Source organism: Desmodus rotundus, chromosome 3 (assembly GCF_022682495.2).
Source record: "Desmodus rotundus isolate HL8 chromosome 3, HLdesRot8A.1, whole genome shotgun sequence".
NCBI classification, from domain to species: domain Eukaryota; kingdom Metazoa; phylum Chordata; class Mammalia; order Chiroptera; family Phyllostomidae; genus Desmodus; species Desmodus rotundus.
Window position 1 is genome coordinate 77,112,591 of NC_071389.1, and position 23,414 is coordinate 77,136,004.

Sequence of the window (23,414 nt, forward strand, 5' to 3'; positions counted from 1 at the left end):
GGAGTTAAAGAAGAAAGATTCATCCATACTGGTAGGAGGGGTGGAGATGGGCAGCGGAGAGGAGAAGACATGTGTCAAGGGAGTGGCTGGAGGACTGGGGCAGGCAGGGTGGTGGCTGGTGAACCTGGCAAGGTGGTGGCTTGCGGACTATATGGACCCACATTTGAGTGCAGATAAACCAGGAGGAACATCTAGGAGGGAGACAGACTGCACAACCCAGGGTTCCAGCATGGGGAAATAAAGCCTCAAAGCCTCTGACTAAAAAACCTGTGGGGGTTGAGGTGGCAGGAGAAACTCCCAGCCACACATGAGAGTTTGTTGGAGAGACCCACAGGATCCTAGAACATACACAAGCCCACCCACCCGGGAATCAGCACCAGAAGGGCTCAATTTGATTGTGGGTAGTGGGGAAAGTGACTGAAAGCTGGACAAGAGCCGAGCAAGCAGCATTGTTCCCTCTCAGACCCCTCCCCAACATGCAGTGTCACAACACAGTGACACAGTTGCCCCACTCTGGTCAACACTCAACGTTCTGCCCCTTACTATGTAACAGGCACACTCAGAGGAAAAAAAACTGGCCAAATGAAAGAACAAAGCAAAGCTCCAGAAAAAATACAACTAAGCGACGAAGAGATAACCAACCTATCGGATGCACAGTTCAAAACACTGGTAATCAGGATGCTCACAGAAATGGTTGAGCTCAGTCCTTCAACCATTGTGAAATGAAGGAACAAATGAAGGCTACCCAAAGTGAAATAAAGCAAAATATATGGGGAACCAACAGTTACAGGAAGGAAACCGGGACTCAAATCAATGGTTTGGAGCAGAAGGAAGAAAGAAACATCCAACCAGAAAAGAATGAAAAAACTAGAATTCAAAAAAGTGAGGAGAGGCTTGGGAACCTCTGGGACAACTTTAAATGTTCCAACTTCCCCGAATCATAAGGGTGCCAGAAGGAGAAGAGGGAGAGCAAAAAATTGAAAACTTATTTGAACAAATAATGAAGGAGAACTTCCCTAATCTGGCGAAGGAAATAGACTTTCAGGAAGTCCAGGAAGCTCAGAGAGTCCCAAAGAAGTTGGATCCAAGGAGGAACACACCAAGGCACATCATAATTGCATTACCCAAGATTAAACAGAAGGAGAGAATCTTAAAAGCCGCAACAGAAAAAGGAGAGAGTTACCTACCAAGGAGTTCCCATAAGACTGTCAGCTGATTTCTCAAAAGAAAACTTGCAGGCAAGAAGGGGCTGGAAATAAGTATTCAAAGTCATGAAAGGCAAGGGCCTACATCCAAGATTATCCTATCCAACAAAGCTATCATTTAGAATGGAAGGGAAGATAAAGTGCTTCCCAGATAAGGTCAAGTTAAAGGAGTTCATCATCACCAAGCGCTTATTATATGAAATGTTAAAGGGATTTATCTAATAAAAAGAAGATCAAAACTATGAACAGTAAAATGACCACAAGCTCACAAGTATCAACAACTGAACCTGAAAAAAACAAAAACAAACTAAGCAAACAACTAGAACAGGAACAGAACCACAGAAATGGAGATCACATAGAGGGTTACCAGCGAGGGAATGGGAGGGGGAGAGAGTGGGGAAAGGTACAGAGAATATAAAATAGACAGGGGGAGGTTAAGAATAGTATAGGAAATGTAGAAGCCAAAAAACTTATATGTATGACCCATGGACATAAACTAAAGGGGGGGAATGCAGGTGGGAGGGGGTGTGCAGGGCAGAGGGGAATAAAGGGGGGGGTAAATGGGACAACTGTAATAGCATAATCAATAAAATATATTTAAAAAGTATTCCTCCCTGAAAGACACTCTATTAGCCCTGAAAAACACTTCTTTATCTGGAAGAATATATATAGCCAATTTATTACATGTTTTTTGCCATTGTTAATTTTCATGAACTCCAGATGAACACATAGGTCTGCCAATCTAAAGTAACTAAGTGATGTGTGTGTGTATGTGTGTGTATATATATCAATGTGGGTCGTGGGGAAAGTGACTGAAAAAAATATATATACATATATTTAACATATACATATAAATATACATATATTTTTTTAATAAGAAGTCTTTTGAAAGTGTTCAGCAAATACTTGTAGCCTCCATCAGCTAAGTCATTGTGAGTGCAGAGGCTAAAATGTGAAATGGTAACTCCATCATCTTGTTTATTGTGCTTCTTTCCATGAAATAGGTTAATAAGACAGCCTCCACTCCTCACTGACTATCATACATGTTCATGAATTGATACACAAAAGGTATTGATTAGCTCTCCATGCAGCAATCTCTTTCCAAAGCAACTCCCAGTTTGGAGAATTCACTTTCTTTTGTGAAACTGAAAGCTATTTGATTTTCAGAGCATTTTCCTACTTCATAGCTTAAAGATTGAAACTGATTTTTTTAAAGAACAAGCTTTAATTAGAAGAAACTTTTTAAATGAATGGTAAGAGATTTTTGCAGAAAGGAAAATCGATTTGAACATTGATTGTTTCTATCAGGTCTTATTGTGAATGATGCATTGCTATTGGGAACAGAGTTAGATTTATTCAGGGCAAAATCACCTTGGAATATTTTAGAACATGTTAACAACCACCGTTCTTTAATAGCAGTTGTCTTGGAAGATGTAGAGTCAATGAAATTTCTTGACTTGTAAAGTGAATAGCTTTCCTAAAAATTTGAAAATTAAAGAAATATTTATTAGGTTTAGATTTTGAATCTTTCCCTTCCAGAAGCTTTATATATATCAAAATCAATAATCACTTTTGTAGATGACAATATTACAGAAAAAAAATACCTCCTTCATACCCCTCCTCTCACTGTGAACAAATCATTCGCAGGAAAGACTCATTCTTTTGGGCCTTTGAGATCTCCAGGAGTTGCTTATTAAAAATGCAGGTATTAACAAGAATAACCCTTTCAGTCTGTATAAGTTAACTTTATCAGAGATAAATCTATCGGGTTGCTTTTTAGTCATGACCAGTCCACTAGTCTGGACATAAGCTAGATACCTGGTGAGTGTGAGAGGTTCCAGGAGAATTATCATGCATAGTTCTGTAGCATTTTGGTATTTATAGTCTCATTAACATACATTATCTCATTTAGTTCAGGAAGAATTTTTTTAAACATGAAGTTTATTCATTCTCCTTGATGGACAAGGCAGATCATGAAGGTATAAGATACATACAAACACATTCTAAGCAACTTCTACATGTTTTGTTTTGGGTTTTTGTTTTTTGTGGTGTTTCGGTTGTATTTTACTTTGGTATAATGCCATCAAAAATCAACAGAACAAACTGCCCTATGAAGCTCATCACTGCATTTACCAAAAGGTCATTGTCAAAGATTCACCCATTAATTCATACACTGTCTTCTTTACATGGAAAAATTTTCCATCTCATCTTGCAACCAATGATATTTGTTAGTTCTCTTGGACAACTGGTTTCTTTTTGTATTATGAGACCTATGAAGTGTTCTATATACTATATTTCCTTTTTATATTTTTTGCAAGTTTCTCTAAAGATTAGAACCAAATGTATATCCCACTCATATTTTTATTCTCATTTCTCTCTTCCTGATGTATCCCCTTTGTTTTCCTTTCATCTTTTATGCAAGTTTTAATTTCATGTTACATTTGCATATTGTGGATGTGTGTGTCATGTGCACATGTATGTGACATATATTGTTGTATACATGTGTGTTTAATGGAGTCTTACTTATATGCCACCTCAAATTCTTCCTAGAGCAGAACAAACTCTAAACTCCTAAACATCTAGTTTCATTTAATTATCACAACAGCTCTATGAGATGGATATAGTTATCCTTCAAATTTAAAAAATTAATAAACCTCAAAGCTACAAAATACCTTAATCAAAGTTATGAAATTAATAAGTACAGAGCTAGTCTCAATCCTATTTTTGTTTGTTTTTAATTCAAAACCGTATGCTTTTCCTCCCATACTTAATACCATGTTGAAGGAGAAAAAGACATCAAAGAAGTTAATGGCAAGTCACAATTTTTCCTAGAGAGTCACTTCCCATTTCTGCTGTACCAACAGAATGCTCAAATAATAAATAATTCAACTATCTTGGCTCCTAGATTAAAATATTCCAAAATCAGTCATCCTTTTGAACCCATCCTAAATGGACCAATAAGCATACTGGGGCCATTTGGGTGGTCAGTCTATATTCTGTAGAACCCAACTTTACCCAGACATTCAAGGAACCTCCTTCAGTACTTGTTAACTAGTTGGTTTTGTAATCTCTCCTTTAAACCCCACAGTCAGAGACTTGGGAGTTGCATTTATGCATATTGAAGTTGATTAGCTGACATGGCCTCTTTCTTCACAACAAACAAAACATGAAACTTCAATCTCCAAAGCTCTTTGCACATTTATTTTTAATGAGTAATGTTCCTTGATTAGCAAATCAAATCATGATTTTATCCAGGGAAGCCTGGAATCCAAACAAGATGCCAAGTAAAACATGAAAAAAATAACCTCAATGAATAGTTCTCTAACTGTCAAGATCAGTTAAAGATTCTTGTTAAGGAATATACATGTCCATGAAAGGATAGCAACCACATTTCTTTTTCTCTGTAAATACGGGATTTGGTTGCAGGGAAGGGAAGAAGCTGATAAAAATGCTTTTGGCCTTATGATTTCTTGTCCCTTATTTTCAAGGTTCATAAATACCAACAAATATGTAATTAGTGTTATAATTTAAACTAATAGGACAAGTTATTAATTTATGACAAAGTTTAGAGCTTGAAGATAGAATTAAAAATACCACTCATTCAAATAAAAGGCACTCTGCTTTGATTGCCCTCCTCCAGAGGGTTGAACTCAGGCTCACATCCTGAGTTAGATGGTACCTTAAATGTCATCTGGTTCAAATATCAGTAACATCCTCCAAATTCCCCTCTTCTGTTTGAATCCCTCCAGTATTGGATAACTCCCCATCTCCCAAAGCACCCATTCCACTTTTAAGACATTCTAGTCACAACAGAGGTCGGCCTGTTACCTAGAATTAAACACTTGGCAGCAGAGCACACTCTCCCACAGTAAATAGAACTCTACAGAGCCTTTCTGCCACTGCTGTGAAGTGATTGGGAATAATCAAAATACCGTGAGGTGTCGCCATCTGGAAGACGGCTAAAATGTCCTACAGGCAAGTCATTTATTGTGTGTAGCATGATAGACTAATTAGAAGAATGGATGGATATGGACTGTAAGTTTTCTTCAGAGTTCTGGAGTTTCCACCTGGAGGAAGGGAATAACTATAAAGTTCAGTGAGTGGTCCCTTACATTTCTGTATGGTTTTAAAAAGAAATTAGTAGCACCACACCCTTGACAAGTGGGACTTGCAGCCTCTCGTTGAACCACTTCAACAACAGTTTAGGGGTTTCCCCCCTCCTCTTTCACCAGCTCCAAGTCCTCCTGTTTTGGACCTCTGATAAATAATTTAAATTAATTATAATCCTGGGTTCATGACACACTCTCATCATTGAGAGCTGTGGTTTTCAATAGCTCTCATTGGCTCAAGTATGGCTCTGTTTGAAATTTTTTAAATTTATTCACTTATTAGTAATGTAATAAACACTCATGAACTTACTATCCAAAACAAAAACTAAAATATTGCCATTAAGTTGATGTATGTTACCTGTATGCTCCTCACTCTTCCCATTCCTTAGCCTTCATCCATCCAATAAAACCACTATATTGTTTATCATTCTCTTGTTTTTACATAGCTTGAGTTTATCACATGTATATGTGTTCCCAACATGCACTGCTTAGCTTTCTAGGATTTACTTTCTTCACTGAATATGGAGTTGATCAGACTCATCCATACTGCTTGTTTTCACTGCTATGTATTGTTCTATTGTGTACATATATCATACTTCATTTATTCTCCTGTTAGTGGACCTTTGGGTTGTCACCAGAGTTTTACTGTTACAAATAGTGCTTTTTTTTTTTTTTATCTATTTGGTACATGTGCAAGAGTGCACGTATAAGGAGAATTGCTGGATTATATAGTATGTGAATATTCAATTTTCTAACGTAATGCCAAACTAATCCAAAGTGGATATAACAAGTTATACTGCTACCAACAATTTATAGGAAATTCTGCTGCATCCATCAACAAAACAAAAGAAGCAATCAACCAAATAGGAGAAGGTATTTGTAAGTAATACCTTTGGTAAGAAGCTAATATCCAAAATATGTAAAAAAAAACTCATACAACAACAACAACAATAAAATCAAATTAAAAATTTGGCAGAGGACCTGAATAGACATTTTTTAAAGAAAGACATACATATGGCCAACAGATACATAAAACAATGTTCAACACCACAAGCTATAAAGGAAATGCAAATCAAAACCACAATGAGATACCACTTCACACCTGTTAAAATGACTATTGTCAATAATATAAGAAATAACAAGTGTTTGAGAAGATGTGGGGAAAAGGGAACCTCATACACTGCTTGTGGAAATATAAATTGATGCAGCAGAGATTCCTCAAAAAATTAAGAATATGATCCAGCGACCCCTCTTCTGGGTATCTACCTGAAAAGTTTGAAAACACTTATTCATAAAGATATATATACCCCCATGTTCACTGCAGCATTATTTACAATGACCAAGACATGAAAGCTTGTATCCTTTAATGGATGATTGGATAAAGAAGATGTGGTACATATACACTATGGAAGACTATTCCACCATAAAAAATATGAAATTGCCATTTGTGACAACATGGATGAATCTTGAAGTATTATGCTAAGTAAAATATATCAGATGGAAAAGGACAAGAACATTTTATTTAACTCATATGTGGGATATAAAACAAAAACCAATAAATGAACAAACAAACTCATAGATACAAATAGCAGAATGGTCGTTACCAGAGGAAAGGGGATAAAGAGGGTAAATGGTGTCAAATATAAGGTGATGGAAGGATAATAGACCTCAGGTGATGAGCACACAATAGAGTATATGCATATCATATTATAAAGTTGAGCACCTGAAATTTATATAATGTTATTACCCAATATTACCCCAATAAATTTAATTTAAAAAAGAAATTCTGTTGGCCCACATGTCCTCTAATACTTACATCATTAGACTTCTTAAATTTACCATTCAAATATGTATGAAGTTATATCAATGACTTGCATTACTCTAACCACTAATAAAAATAAACATCTTTTCTTGTGTTTTTTGTCTGTATATGTCTTTTCTTAGATAAAATGCCTGTTTATTACTTTTGCCCATTTTCTTACTGTAATATTTATTCTTTCATTAATAATATGTGGGCACTCTTTATATATTCTTGATATTACAACTCTCTTGGTTGTATGTGTTAAAATCTTCCCCCAAATTATAAGTATTCTTCATGAGTATTTTCTTTATTGTATCTTTGATAAATACATGTTCTTATTTTTAACACAGTCAAATCAATTTTTCTTTTCTATTTATGGGTTTTTATCTCTTGTTTAAAACTTCTACTCCCTCCCAAGTTGTGATGATGCTGTAATGAGTTACTCAGATGCCCATTCAAACATGAAAGACTTCCTAGCTGAGGAGAGTTCCCTCCCTCAAGGTTGTGCCCACTTCCTGGGGTGGCCTGGATTAATTGATTGAAGATATAAAGGCCAAGCCCTTTCACTCCAACTCAGGATAACTCTCAAAGACCATCTTATGCCTAGAACTCTCTGTAGGATCAGTTGAGACTTCCACTGAGACAGCATCACTTCTCATCTCCCTTGCTCAATCTACTTCTTTTCCTTCCACAACTTTTGATCCCAAGAACACTCCCTAATCCCTGCAGCTAATCTCTGTCTCCCTCTGCCTCCCTCTAACTCCCAGTAAACTATTCTTCAGTAGTGGATCAAAAAATAAACTCCTAGTTTACTTCTCCTCACAAATCAGCCTGATCCTATTCTTGAGCAATTGCAGCTATTAGAATTTTCTTATTCTGAAACACAACCAACCTCTAGGTAGCCTCCAGTTTTTGTTTCTGTTCTTTGAAACCAAACTGAGTGAATCTATACCCTCTTCTTCATCACATCTCTTAAATTAGCAGAGGACAAATATCTGGTGCATACTAAAGCTTTTTTCCAAACAAAATGTCCAGTTTCTTGTGTTGTTTCATATAAGACAGTATTTCCAACTAGTCTCCATCCTTCTTGACCAATCCAGTTTGCCCATACTCTTTCTTTACTACTTGAATATTAAAAGAGATTTCTTCCCAATGACTAAAGAAATGGACTGCTTTGTTTGTCGATGGAAACTATATGTACAATCAGAAATCCAGTTATAGGCAAGCCCTGAAACTCACTTGTCACATGACCCTCATATGGAATGAATTTGGAGCATTGAGAAGTGGAGGCCTGAGAAAGCAAATCACCCCAGGAGTGCAAAGGATCCTATTGAATCAGCTCACCCATGCCACTTGCTAGCAACTTAATCTCCTATAGCAGAGACAAGAAGTAGCCACCTCTATTGGTTCCATTTTGTTTCCAAGTAAAATAATTTACTGTACCTTCTATTTATTACCTCTAATTTCTAATAAATCTCATAAAAATTAAGACTTGAGAGAAAGAAAAAAAGGCATATCTAGACATTTCCTGTTCAGTAGTAGCTCAAGGGAATACCTATTCTTTATGGATACCTTTAAAAAAAAAAAAGAGCTAAAACATCACCTGAATTTCTTCAATGGGCAACAGAAATATAGCTGAGGTTTTAAAAGATGGATTTAGAGGGTGGAGCATTAATATCAACTGCAAACAAACTTGTCTTTGCCCTTTCCCACAATCTTGTCTATGTTTCTCTCCCACCTGTAGGTGTTTCTCCTTCCTGAACAGATATCCACTGTCCTCTGGAGCGTCTGGGAGCTCTTTGGACTACTTCCTCCCAAGTGCCCATGCTGCAAAATGACTTCCATTTGCTTTACTCTCTTTGTAAACCATCAAACAATTCTCAATTAGGGACTGACAAAAAGCAAGCCAGCCAAGCTACTGCACATGGCTCCACAAGTGACTTTCCACCTGAAACTTCTCAGAGAATTTCTCATGTTGAAAGAAAAAAAACACTTTTTTTCTTCTTATTAAAGAGATACATGTTTCTTGGCAGAAATATTGAAAAATACAAAAAATCTTAATATATACACACAGAAAAAAACCCATCACACTGAAATTATAACTTAACATTTTGGTGTGTATCTTTTCCATCTGTTTTCTATGTAAATAATACTCCTTTTATTTTCCTAAATTGGGGTAATATTATTTTGCAACTTGCCATTTTTACTTAATATATCAAAATATTTTCTCATACTGTTAAGTACTCTAGAATATCATTTTCAAAGGCTACATTGCATTCTGTAATGTGGATGTTCTATAATTTATTTTACCAGTTCTCCATTGTGGGGTTTTCAGTTGTTTTCCAGTTCTATTATTTTATTTTTTAAATACATTTTATTGATTATGCTATTATAGTTGCTCCATTTTTTCCTCCCCTTTATTCCCCTCTGCCCTGTAACACCCCCCCTCAATCATTCCCCCACCTTAGTTCATGTCCATGGGTCATACACAAAAGTTCTTTGGCTTCTCCATTTCCCATACTATTCTTAACCTCCCCCTGTCTATTTTGTACCTACCATTTATGCTTCTTATTCCCTGTACCTTTTCCCCCATTCTACCCCACTGCCCTCTTATAACCCTCCATGTGATCTTTATTTCTGTGATTCTGTTCCTGTTCTAGGTGTTTGCTTAGTTTGTTTTTGTTCTTGTTTTTTTTCAGGTTCACTTGTTGATACTTGTGAGTTTGTGGTCATTTTACTGTTCATAGTTTTGATCTTCTTTTTATTAGATAAGTCCCTTTAACACTTCATATAATAAGGGCTTGGTGATGATGAACTTCTTTAACTTGACCTTATCTGGGAAGCACTTTGTCTGCCCTTCCATTCTAAATGATAGCTTTGTTGGATAGGATAATCTTGGATGTAGGCCCTTGCCTTTCATGACTTTGAATACTTATTTCCAGCCCCTTCTTGCCTGCAAGGTTTCTTTTGAGAAATCAGCTGACAGTCTTATGGGAACTCCTTGGTAGGTAACTCTCTCCTTTTTCTGTTGCGGCTTTTAAGATTCTCTCCTTCTGTTTAATCTTGGGTAATGCAATTATGATGTGCCTTGGTGTGTTCCTCCTTGGATCCAACTTCTTTGGGACTCTCTGAGCTTCCTGGACTTCCTGAAAGTCTATTTCCTTCGCCAGATTAGGGAAGTTCTCCTTCATTATTTGTTCAAATAAGTTTTCAATTTTTTGGTCTTCCTCTTCTCCTTCAGGCACCCCTATGATTCGAACGTTGGAATGTTTAAAGTTGTCCCAGAGGTTCCTAAGCCTCTCCTCATTTTTTTGAATTCTTGTTTCTTCATTCTGTTCTAGTTGGATGTTTCTTTCTTTCTTCTGGTCCAAACTGTTGATTTGAGTCCCAGTTTCCTGCCCATCACTGTTGATTCTCTGTACATTTTCCTTTATTTCACTTTGCATAGCCTTTGCTTCATCTTCTATTTTGCCACGATACTCAACCATTTCTGTGAGCATCCTGATTACCAGTGTTTTGAACTGTGCATCTAATAGGTTGGCTATCTCTTCATCGCTTAGTTCTATTTTTTTGTAGCTTTGATCTGTTCTTTCATTTGGGCCTTTTTTTCTGTCTGGATGTGCCTATATGTAGTAAGGGGTGGGGCCTTAGGTATTCGCCAAGGTGGGGCAACACACTTGGTGGCTTTGTGGTGCTGTGTGTGGGAGGGGTCTGATAGGGAACAATGCTGCTTGCTCGGCTCTCGTCCAGCTTTCAGTCACTTCCTCTGCTACCCACAAGCAAATTGGGCCCTTCTGGTGTTGATTCATAGGTGGATGGGTTTTTGTACATTCTAGGACCCTGTGGGTCTCTGCAATGAACTCTTCTGTGAGTCTGGGAGTTTCTCCTTCCATTGCAACCCCCACAGGTTTTTTCAGTCAGAGGTTTTGAGGCTTTATTTCCCTGTGCTGGTACCCTGGGTTGTACAATCTGTCTCACTCCCCAATTTTTCCTGCCAGTTTATCTGCATGCAAACGTGGGACTGCCTGCTCCCCCAGCCACTGCCCTGCCCAGTCCACTAGCTACCACCTCACCTGCCCCGGTTCTCCAGCTGCCACCTTGCTGCGAGTCCTCTCTACCCCGGTTGCCCATCTCCACCCCTTCTACTGGTCTGGATGAATATTTCTTCTTTAACTCCTTGGCTGTCGGACTTCCATACAGTTCGATTTTCTGGCAGTTCTGGTTGTTGTTGTTGTTGTTTTTTATTTGTTTTTGTCCTTCTTTTGGTTGTGCGAGGAGGCAAAGTGTATCTACCTACTCCTCCATCTTGGCCAGAAGTCCAATTCTATTATTTTAAATAATTCTTTAATAACTATCCCTTAGATAAATGTTCATATTATTTTCTTAGATTAAATCCCTAGCAGCGAAATTGAAAAGTCACATTTTTAAGACTTTGGGTAAATATTTCCAGATAGTTCAATGATTTACTCTGCTCTGTGGCCAGCAGGGTTTGAAAAATATGTACTTTCCCATAACCTCAGTATCATTAAATGTTACTGTAAAACATAAAATACTTTCCAAAATGATTGGAGGTAAGGGGCTATTTCTCTTCATGGCATTTATATTATATCACATTTATTTTCTTTACTTACTGGTAAAGTTAATTTGTTTAATAGAAGATATACATTGGTTATTAGTACTCCGTATTTTCAAGACCTTCTGTCTCTTTTTTTTTTTTTTGCCTTTCAATTGGTATATGTTTTTCCTTGATTTGTATATTTTCTGTATCCATCAAGACCCTTTGTTTTCCATCTGTATTGCAATTTATCCCATTTTTGAAGAGATTAGCCAATCTTTATCCAAATGTCTCTCAATTGTGAATTTGGAGGCAGGGTAATAAAGTTGTAAGAACTTTTAATAAAATTTCATGGAGAAAGATGCTTTCCAGAGTCCCTAAAAGTCCCCCTGCAGGTAATAAGGCTGAGTATGAGAGCACACGGACTTCCAACGCATGGCAGAGCTGAGCACTCCAGGGATAGCGGGAAATGAGAGCAGCCTGTTTTCAGCCCTGACTTGACAGGCCCTGTAATGGACCACAATTGACAATGTGACAAAGGCCTCAGGGTTTTCCTGTCTCCTAGAAATCAGCTTCCTATCAATTAGAATGTATAATATGCCACCAGAGACAAAGGAAGGAAACAGCACTTCCTCCTGAGATAAACACTTCCATTTACAGCTCATTAATAAGATGTAGCTTGGAAAGTTGTAATCCTAATTTAAGCAACAAAGACAGACTTCCAGGTCAATGCTTTAGGGAGTGGGTTCATTTTCATTGCTTGTTAAGGACCTTATTAGGGCTTTAAGACACATTATAAATATTTGCCTCAACAAGACTTCTGAGCTCGTTTAAACTCCCAGCATGCCATTAGGGCCTGTCTTAACTTTTCCATGTTTAATGTTTATTTCTGACAAGAGAGAAATAAATGCATCATACTTTGTGAATGGGACCTCTAGGAACCAACAAATAACACTGACAGGAATATGGCAGGAGATCCCAGGGACTGGATTTGAATAGTCCTGAAGCCTGGAAGAAGTATAAAAGAAACTATGTCGTTGTTTTTAGATATTTATAGAGAAATATTTTTATTTTGTTGATCTCCACTGCCCAGTTTTGATATATCCTTTGAACAAGTGTGTTCAATGACACACTTTAACCTCATGTCTCCTCCCTCCCTGCACCACTCAAGTGCAAACCTAGAGCTTTGAGGCCAATCAATTATACATGTGTGACAAATCCTGAAGCTGATGAAGTGATGGGAAACTAGTTGTTGAATCTGAGCTAAGAGAAACACAGTCTGGTGAAGTCTCCATTTTCATTTCCTTGGCCTTTTATAGTAGTCAAGGTAATCAATGCAAGTAGGTGTAACAAACAATCCCTAAATCTGTGTGGCTTAAAGTAACAATGGTTTATATCCATCCTGCATCTCAGTTTAATGCAAGCCAGGCAGCTCTCTTGGGAGTTTTTCCTCCTAGCAAGAATTCAGGTGTCCCTAACTCCTTCCATTTTATGGTGCTGCACTTTAAAACATGGCAGGTAGCTGTCAAGGAAGGTAGCTCTGGAAGGGGGAGAAAGAATATGGAGGAGGTGCAAGGAGACCCAGGAGATGTTATAGCTTTTGTCCAAAACTCAGTTGCAATGTCCCAACCTAACTATAAAGAAAGCTGGGAAGTACGTATTCCTGTGAGCCTAGGAAGAAGAAAATAAAATGAGATTTGCTAGCCACATAACTTGTCTCTGTCTACCATATCTCAGTTGGCTTTACCCATGTAAGTGATACAAACAGCTAAAAGGCTCCGTTAGCCTAAAATTGTCTTTCTACACCTCTGTCTTCTTACATATGTGAAATGCCCATATCACTATTTCTTTCTTTAGGACTTTAAAGAACAGATTGAAGGAGTCAAAGTGTGTATACCATGGACGGAGTCACCTTCTGAAGAATATGTCCCAACATTTTTCCCTGTCTCTGTTGTTCTCAGCATCTTAGGGAGACAGAGTTAGCTACCTACCACCTTAACCACAGTGAATTAGACTAGGGTGTTGTGCTTATGTGAGAAACTTTACAATGACTGGACATGAGGCAATTCAGACACCTCTCAGCTGGCTGGTGCAAACAATTCAAATAGAGATGATTCATTTTAAATTGCTCCCAAAATGCTCCAGCCTAATTTCATGCTCTCCTTGGTGAATCTTAAGTATGAAGATAACGAAGAAGAATCAGAACTTCAGCTCCCAATTGTTAATCTCTAGATACTATCTTCTAATTCCCATATTGCTGCGTAGGAAACTAGGACCCTTAGTAACTGTGTACAACTAAATAAATCCCACTTCATACTTTGTTTGGGCCTATCATTTAGCTCATAACAGGTTCTCTGAGAAAATTCCAAATTTTCTGGCACAGAGTGAAGAACAAATTAAATCATTGCTCTTAAGCAGTATGGGTCAAGGACAGATTTGAGCAGTCAGGTACCCATAGCAATTCTGAAACCTTATCAGGTCCCCCTACCCTAAAGGACAGGAAATGGTCCTTAATTAAGCCTCAGTTCTGCCCTCTGGAAATAAGTCCCAAATCCATTGTTCTCCATGACTCCTGATTTAGCTCTCTGGAATTCCTTCCTGTTTCATCATCTGTATTGGCTACATAAAGAGCATCACAGAATACGTCCCTGTTAAACAGTGACCAACTCTCCCAGGTTCCCAGGACCATAGGTCTTCTTGGATTGCCCAACTTTCAGGACCAACACCACAGAAGTCCCAGGAAAACCAAGATGTATTTGTCTACCTTCCTGGCAGCTGGACTGCTTTCTCAGCCAGCTTCTTCCCTGCAGACAGTTGGAGTCCCAGAGATTTTTTTACATCTTGTAAAGTCACAGTCTCTCTTAAACCAGCCTAGGGTTGGTCAAGATAGCTCATGCAAAAACTTTGTTGGCTGTTTGTATTTGATTTTAGGTAACTCTTTGAGACAGGAGTCATACCCACAATTTGTTTTGAGACATCCAATATATTTATTATAGTTACTTTGATATATCAGGCTTCTATGGGTTCATTGTACCCCACTGAAAAATATTCTATTAGGCCCTTCTTTAACCCTTTCAATGATCTCTTAAAAGTTTGATTTGGTCTTTTCCTGAAGGCTGAGTGTTCAAACTCAAAACTTCTAAATTCTTTTACTGGTTGGAGATTAAAAAAAACAAAACAGTTTTGTTGTTCAGCCTTAAAAGTTCCAAAAGTTGGGAGCATGCTATATTTCCTTTCTGTTCTACTTTCATGTCCACCAGTTTTTTCCTGATCTCATCTCTTTCTTTCAGTATTTTATCACATACAACCTGTAACAACCAGCTCACACTTTCAACATTCTGTCTGAAAACCTCTGTATCCCTCCTCTTCACAAGCTCACTAGGTACATTTTTATGCCTTCCAGATTTTGACAGGTGGCAGTTTTGCTGAATGTTTTGCCTCCACATAATATAGGTCACTATTTTTCCAACCTCTCTTATGGTTGCTTCACTGATTGAGCTCAAAGCCATTGCCACATGTTTTAGGCAATACCCTACTTCCTGTAGCAATTTCTGTATTAGCTGGATTTTTACTGTAATAATTTTGCATAATAAACAGCTCCAAGATCTCGGTGGGTAAAATAACAAGCATTTAATTTCACACTTACATATCTGTATGTAATCTGCAATTTAGCTGATATTGGCTTGATTTAACTGAGCTAAGCTGGACTATAGTTCTCCATCTATATAGTTCTCCATCATTTCTTGGTCCATCTTTGATCTGAACATCTCTAACTAGCTAAGAGAGTCACCAAATCTTGTCACTATTCCTGATGACCTTCAAGGTAATGGGTCACATTTGGATGTGGGTGCTGACCTACACTTCTACTCAGCTGGATGGACTCATCTGATCAAAAGACTGCAAACAATTGTATCTCTCTCACCCATAAAGAAAAGAACAGTTACTCATGTCATAATATTATGCTTTATTTTATTATTGCAAAAAATTATTATTCTTTTACAAATTTATTTTAAATGTCTAAGTAAATTATGGTGTAGTATCATTGGAGGTAAGTAATACTTTAATTCATTGAGAACTGGAATGAAGAAAATCAATGAGATTGGACTCAAAACACATTTATTGAGTGATTGTTATGTAAGCAAAAGTGGTGATGAGTACAAAACCTATCATTGTTTTCAACAATAACAATACTGGTATATAATACTTATACTGAGCTGGGCAGTGTTCTGAGTGCTTTCAATGCAGTAGTATGACCTGCATAACAACCCTACAAGGCAGGCACAATGTTTTCCCCATTTTATAGAAGAAGAAATAAATTGCACAGAAAGATGAAGTATTTTGCCACAGTTTATACTCCTAGTAAGTGATGAAGCAAGGATTTGAACAAGGTCGTTGGCCATCAAAGCCCATTCCCTAAGCACTGCACTAATGCCTCAGGCTGCCTGTAAACCAGGAGGCAGACTGTGACAATAATGCAAAACCAAAAGCACCACAGGCTGAAGTGACCAAGGAGAAAGTCATTTTCATTCAGTGTGGCAATGACTGTTATCAGAACTAGTTACTCAGTGACTCCACAAGGTAATGGGCACAGCAAAGGTAAGGTTTAAGGGGAGGGATGGACAGAGAAGTGTTTAGATCACAGGCTAACTAGGTGAGGGCCGGTTTAGGGAAATACTCCATGGTTGGTAGAAGGCAGCGTAATAAAGGGAGTGTTCTGTGAAAACAATGAGGGAAATGGGGAAAGGTGAGAGAGGATTTTTTTAAGACATCAATTTTTGATAAATTTCTTTTGATCTTATCCTGCCATAAGATCTAATGTCTTTTGTTTTTGTTTGTTTGTTTTTACTCATAACTAAACATTCTCAGGAAGATCTAACTCTGCCAACTCAAAAGTAGTCTTACTAATTCAGATAAATATTCCCTGGGGACACTACTGACACTGGCAAATTTATTACACATTGTTGTTCTCATCTGGATCTAACTGCAGGTGAAACACTATTACAGCAACCCACTAAGCTAATGTGAATGACTGCTTTAGTCTTACCTCATCTCCTGAAGGGGTTTGGAATGGTGTTTTTCCTTTGACCACTATTAAATGAGAAGATTCCTGAAAAAGCACGATAGGAATTATAAATCACCATGTAAATGTTAGTTGTCATCCTGTAGATTTCAGACAGATGATAGCTATCGTTACAGCCATTGGTCAGCCTAAAGATGAAGTTATGTTGGAGTAGCTTAGAAAGTGTTGACTGACTAGTCCAGTTCCTGAGTAATGCAAAGGGTTTAAAGATCATAAAGATAGTAGGGTATGCCTTGGACAAGCTCATGGAGATCCAGTGTCATGGTCTCCATAGAAACCATGGAATCATTCAGTCATTCAACAAATATTTATCAAGTGCCTACCTGAGCCAGGCACTGTTCTATGTGATGGGCATTTGGAGTGAAATGTGGTAGATAAGACCCCCATCCAACAACAAGGACTCTCAAACCAAACTGCTTGGATTCAAATATTGTTTATCACTTATAAGCTGAATGACCTGGAGAAAGTTTCTGTGCCTCCTCTTCTGAGAAAAGTATATCAGGGTGCTTATGAGGATTAAATGAGTTAATATGGCTAAAATACTTAGACAATGCCAAGCTCATATTAATAAATATAAATGCTTGTTAAATAAATGGGACTATACTTAACAAATCAAGACAGACAATAAACAAATAAAAAGTGCCATGACGAGGTAAAAAAATGAGGCAATACGCAGAGTGACAGAGTCTCCATCAGGTGAGGTACTCAGGAGGGTTCTCTAGAGAAGCTTCTCTAAAGAAGTAGTCTTCAGGCAGAGACCTGGATGATGAGAAAGAGCCAGAGGAAGGGCTGGGCCCATAAGGCTTCAGGTCATGAAAGACTAGAACAGAAGTGAGCTTGGTATGTGTTCTAGTAACAAAGAGAAAAATAAGCCTGGCTGGGGCAAACTGAGCAGGTGAGAGATGATAGGAGATAGAGGGAGATGGGAGGAAGGTGGGAGATAGGGGGTAGTGGGAAACCTCAGGGACAGGCGGAGTCTAGGTCATGTGGGGCTTTTTGGATCAGCAGCCAGGGTGAAGACTTTTTAGAGTTTGTTCAAAGGGCAGTTAAAGGGTTCTGGGCAAGAAAGGGACAGAATTTGATAGGCGTTTGAGGACAGTTGCCTGGCTGCTGTGTGAAGGACAGATCATGGGAATGTAGGAGTGGAAGCAGAGGCCAGGTACACAGCTGTTGCCACAGTCCTGGTGAGAGGTGATACTGGCTTGGACCGGGCTGCGTGCAGTGGAGATGGGGAGAATAAAACAGATTTGGGATATGTTTCAGCAGTAGCATGGGCAGTACATGGGAGGTAATATATATAAAAAAAGAAAAGGAATCTGTTGAGCAACTGTGTGGACAGAAGTTCCAGATGGAAAGATGGAGGCGGGGCAGTCTGCGGGGCAGGAAGCACACTGTGCGCCTGGGTACACTGGGCTAGAAACCCTAAGCATCAGCCCCCACTCTGTCTCTTCCTAGCATTGTGACTTTGAGAGTCAGCCCAACTCTCATTCTCACTTCCTTGATCAATGAAATGAGAATGATAGTATTTTCCTTGATCACCTCTAAGGGAGTTTGTAAGGACCAGATTAAAGAATAAAAGTAAAAGGCTTTGAAACACTTAAGCCTCCATATAAATTTAGGGTGTCAGTATTATAATTGTCAACATATCTGGGGCCCAACATCTTAGTCACCAACTACAAGTGTTGGATAGAATTCTACTAATAGTAAAAATAGTTTTAAAATTTATTTTAAAATATTTTGTTTTTTAAACAATATTTTTAAAAGACCTGGCAAATCAGGATGCTTCCCTTTAACACACTAAAAGAAGAAAGCTGAATGCCCTCTGTGATCCACATCCATCGCCACGTCTATCTTCTCATTACAGCCCAGCAGCACTGGCCCCAGTCTGACTGTGAACCCAATGTCTGTGCTCTGGGCCTAATGCACTGCGACACTGTGTAAGGGAAGTTTGTATAGGCTTTTTAAATGGGAGAAAATTCACATTAAAATGTCACTTGCAAAGCTAGTGAGCCTAGTCAGAAAGAACTGTAAAGAAGAGAAAATCAATTCTTTCCAGCTTTCAGAGAATAATAGTCCATAATTGTCAATAGGCTAAGGGCTTCCTTACACTTTAAGGAATTTGCAAAGAAACCAGATCCCCAAATTTTATTATGTGCAACAATGTTATCTTTGTCCAAAATTTTTATTGCAACACAATCTATTATATTAAAAGATGATAAATAATCTAAAAGTACTAGAAGAGAATCTTAGTTAATTAAATTATGGTATGTATGTAAAATGAACTCTGTATTCTAAAAATGATTATACATATTTCATATATTAATATAGTAATGTTTATAACATACTATTAAGTGAAAGAGTCAGGTAATAATAGGCTTTGTATGATATGACATGCATCCTCATTATGTTTTTAGAATGTAAGTATATTGTCTATACATGCAACTTTTCAAGTTTTACAACAATTTCAAATGTACAGAAAAATTAGCAGTATAATGCAAAGAAATTTTTTCCTCAGGTATTTCAGAGTAAACTGCTGATATGGGAGGACTTAAGTGAACCACTCTGAGAGCTTGTTCGGTCCTGGAATTTAAGGAAGGGGAAGTGGCTGCAGTGGAAATGGCTCACATTTCCAAGCTGGAAAGCCCAGGATGCTTGAGATCTGATAGGGCAGAGATGGGGCAGAAATAGGCCAGACTGGGTCACCTTGAGAGGAACTCCTCCCAGGAGGGTGCCTGGAGAGTCCAGGTGACCACAGGAAAGGGCGGGCCTGCAGGAAGCAGGGAAGGAGAGCAGCTCATCAGCCGCCAGGTGGAGGCACTGCCCATGTCCACAAGTCTCACTGTAGACCAGTGGTTTCTGGTCACGGGAGCGCCTCCAATAGAACCGCCAAGGAGACCACAACGGAGGAAAGTCGGAATTTGGATTCTGTCCCATCTAGAGGCCAACATTATACTACAACTGTACTAGGCAAGTAGAAGTCCTCCTGCCACTTACCCTTCTCCATCCCCCAACCTGCAGCCAGGGAAGGAGCCAGATGCTGCCTGGTAGGTGGGGAAAGAGGAGCAAGGTGAGGAAATGGGATAGTTGCTCATGGCCTCCCCACCCCCCACCTCAGACCTCTAACCTGGAGCCAGGACCCAGTTGCAATATGAGATTGAACATGAGACTTTGAACAGAACTGGACTTCTTTCTTGAATGTGACCAGTGGGCTTTTCATTGTTATGAATATAAATGAAAAACTTAAAGGACCGTCCCAAGATTGTATTCAGGAGCAGGGAAGAAAAAGTCCAAGGAGCCGGTTTGAAGAGGCAGAGGTGGTAAATAATAAAGCTCTTTTCTGCTTGTATTCTATTGAGCTTATCTGATAAACTGAATGCATATAACATGAAATAATATTTAGTTTGAGCATGAAATCTCTCTCTAGATGCAAGAAAGAATTCTACTTATTTCTGATGGACTTGTACCTTTTTTCTAAGCTTTATTGAGATGATTGACATATAACATTATGTAAGTTTAAGGTGTACAGTGTGATAATTTGATACTCACTACCTTTATTATGCCTATTGCAATTTGTTGATAACTTACTAGTTTTTTTAAAAAATTAGCTTTGCAGTCTTTTATGACATTTCCCATGGAATTACTATGTTTATGTGTTTTAAGAATCCTGCTAGCAAAATAACTTTGATAACATTTCCTTCATAGAATACCTCAGGAAGGACATTTTAAGTGTTACCCATATAGTAATTCTCTAACACACCTCCAGTGAAAGAGTAGCTTCTGTGTAAACCCTTGTTATCTCAGGAGAGAGTGAATTAAGCTTGAAAAAGAACATTGCATTCTATTTCTGTAGCATTCGATTTTATACTTGCATGACACCTATCAACATCAAACTGGTAGCAATGTATTGCCCAGGGCACTTATTTAAATATGACCTGAATTATTAAGATCTCAAGTTCCAAATATCATTTTTTAACTTATAATTTTTCAAGATACTGATTCTTTGCAGAATCACACAAATTCCATTTTCCTGGCTGCTGTTTTATCACTTTATTTTATCCTCCTGGTTGTCCTAGAAACAGTACAGGAATTATTCATTTGAAGAAAACACTATTTTATTGCTTGCATGGCAAGTTCCTCCTATTATTTTGGAAAATAAATGAATGGGATGCACTTTGAAAAATAAAATACTCTGAAGCACTTGGGGGAAAAAACATTATAGGAAAATTATAAACCCCCAAGTCCAGAAAGAAAAGTAGAGGTTGGTAAGAGTCAGTTAAATTCTATGCTAACATGAGTTTTTGACATTCTCCTCTGCCATACTGCATGATTTGCAGAGCTGGTTTTTGCATTCAATACTTAGATAGTTCTAGTGGTCACAAAAGTCTATCCTTTGGCATATGTGTTCACAGGTCATCTAGAAGGTCAACAGTGTGCCCAGAGAGAGGTGGTGGTTGGACAGGTATAGGAAACTGCTGGAGGTGAAGTGCTCTCTCTCCTGAGGTCCTCAGACAAAAGTGGAATGAGACATAATTAAGTGAACAGACCAGGAGGTAAAGGCCATTCTGAGATTCTGCTATGTTCTAAATACAACTCTCCTCACAAAATAAGACTCCCAATCCCCTCTTCTTGCATCCCACCCAAGGAATAGTGAGAGGTTAAATCATAAATTTGATAACTATCTCTTGATGCCATCAAAACTGAAATGTCTACCAACTCATGTGTTTAATTTCTCTCAGAGTTCTGGGCTATGCTTGGTCTCTATGGGTGATCTTGTGTCTCCCTTTGTTAGATAGCTGTGTAACCCTAATATGTTCCTTATCATCTTGACTTCCAGGAAGTTCAGAGTTAGATTCATTAAACAATAATTTCCAGAGAAAGAGAGGCCCCTTGGGACCATGTCATCCTACACATACTTTCTACTCTCTGTTGGAGAGGGTTGGAGAACCTCCTCGCCGTTGGGTGACCAATCCTGGAGCACAACTCCTCCATGTTGTCCCAAGACCAGGGAGCTTGGGAGATCAAGGAGACTGTCCCACTGAATCTCACAGGTGTTCTACCATAGACGTTCACACCAGAAACCCAGGGAGTCAGAACAAATCAATTTAAGAAGCAGAGGCTAACAAGAAGAGTCTCACAAAAAATGGGAAGACAAAGAAACAATCTCCAAATGAAAGGCAAGGAGGAAGACTCACAAAGAATGACAAATGAAATAGAGGCAAGTCAACTGTCAGATATTGTGTTCAAAGCAATGGTTATCAGGAAGCTCAGTGAACTCACAGAGAATTACCAAAAACTACAGGGAAACTACAATGAACTCACTGCAAACTATATCAACATGAAAAAGGAAATACAAACTATCAACAAGGGCCAAGAGGAAATGAACAATAAAATTTCTGAACTGAAGAACAGAGCAGAAGAAATCGAAAGCAGGCTTGATGAAGCAAAGGATTGGATCAGCGAGCTGGAGGACAAGGTAGAAAAAACACCCAGAATGATCAAGAAAAGGAAAAGAGGCTCAGAAAGTGTGAAGACAGGTTAAGGGAAATGCAGGACAATATGAAACATAGTAATATCTGTATAATAGGGATACCAGAAGGAGAAGAAGAAGAGCAAGGGATAGAAAACCTGTTTGAAAAAGTAATAATGGAAAACTTCCCTAATTTGATGAGAGAAAAAGTCACACAAATCCAGGAAACAAAGAGAGTCCTAATCAAGAGGAACCCAAAGAGGCCCATTTCAAGACACATCATAACTAAAATGGCAAAATTCCAAGATAAAGAGAGAATCTTAAAGGCAGCAAGGGAAAAACAGGAAGTAAGATAAAAGGGAGCCCCAATAAGGTTAGCAGCAGCTGACTTCTCAAAGGAAACGCTCCAAGCCAGAAGGGAATGGCAAGAAATATTCCAAGTAATGAAAACCAGAGGCCTGCAACCAAGACTGCTTTCTCCAGGAAGGATCTCAGTTAACATGGAAGGCCAAATAAGGAGCTTCCTGTACAAAAGAAGCCTCAAAGAATAACCTCCTCCTAACCAGTTATGCAGGAGATGCTAAAGGGTTTGCTATAAAAACAGGAAGAAAAACAGTGAAAAAGAGAGGCACACAGGACAAAAAAATGAAAATGAATATGTACCCATCAATAATAACCTTAAATGTAAATGGATTGAATGCCCCAATCAAAAGACACAGAATAGTGGAATGGATAAGAAACCATGACCCAAACATATGTTGCCTATAGGAGACCCACCTCAGAACAAAAGACTACACAGACTGAAAGTGAAGGGCTGGAAACAAATTTTCCAAGCAAATGGACATGGAAAAAAAAGCTGGGGTAGCAATACTCATATTGGACAAAATAGACTTCAAAAAAAGAGCCATAAAAAAGATCCAGAAGGTCACTTCATATTACTCAAAGGAAGAATGAATCAAGAAGACATAAACATTGTAAATATATATGCACCCAATGTAGGAGCATCCAAATACATAAAGAAAATCTTGGAGGACTTCAAGAAAGATATTGACAGCAACACAATTATAGTAGGAGACCTTAACACCCCACTGTCAAAAATGGACATATCTTCCAAACAAAGATACATTGTGGTATTGAACAATAACCTACATGAAATGGACTAAACCGATATATATAGAGCCTTTCATCCCAAAGAAG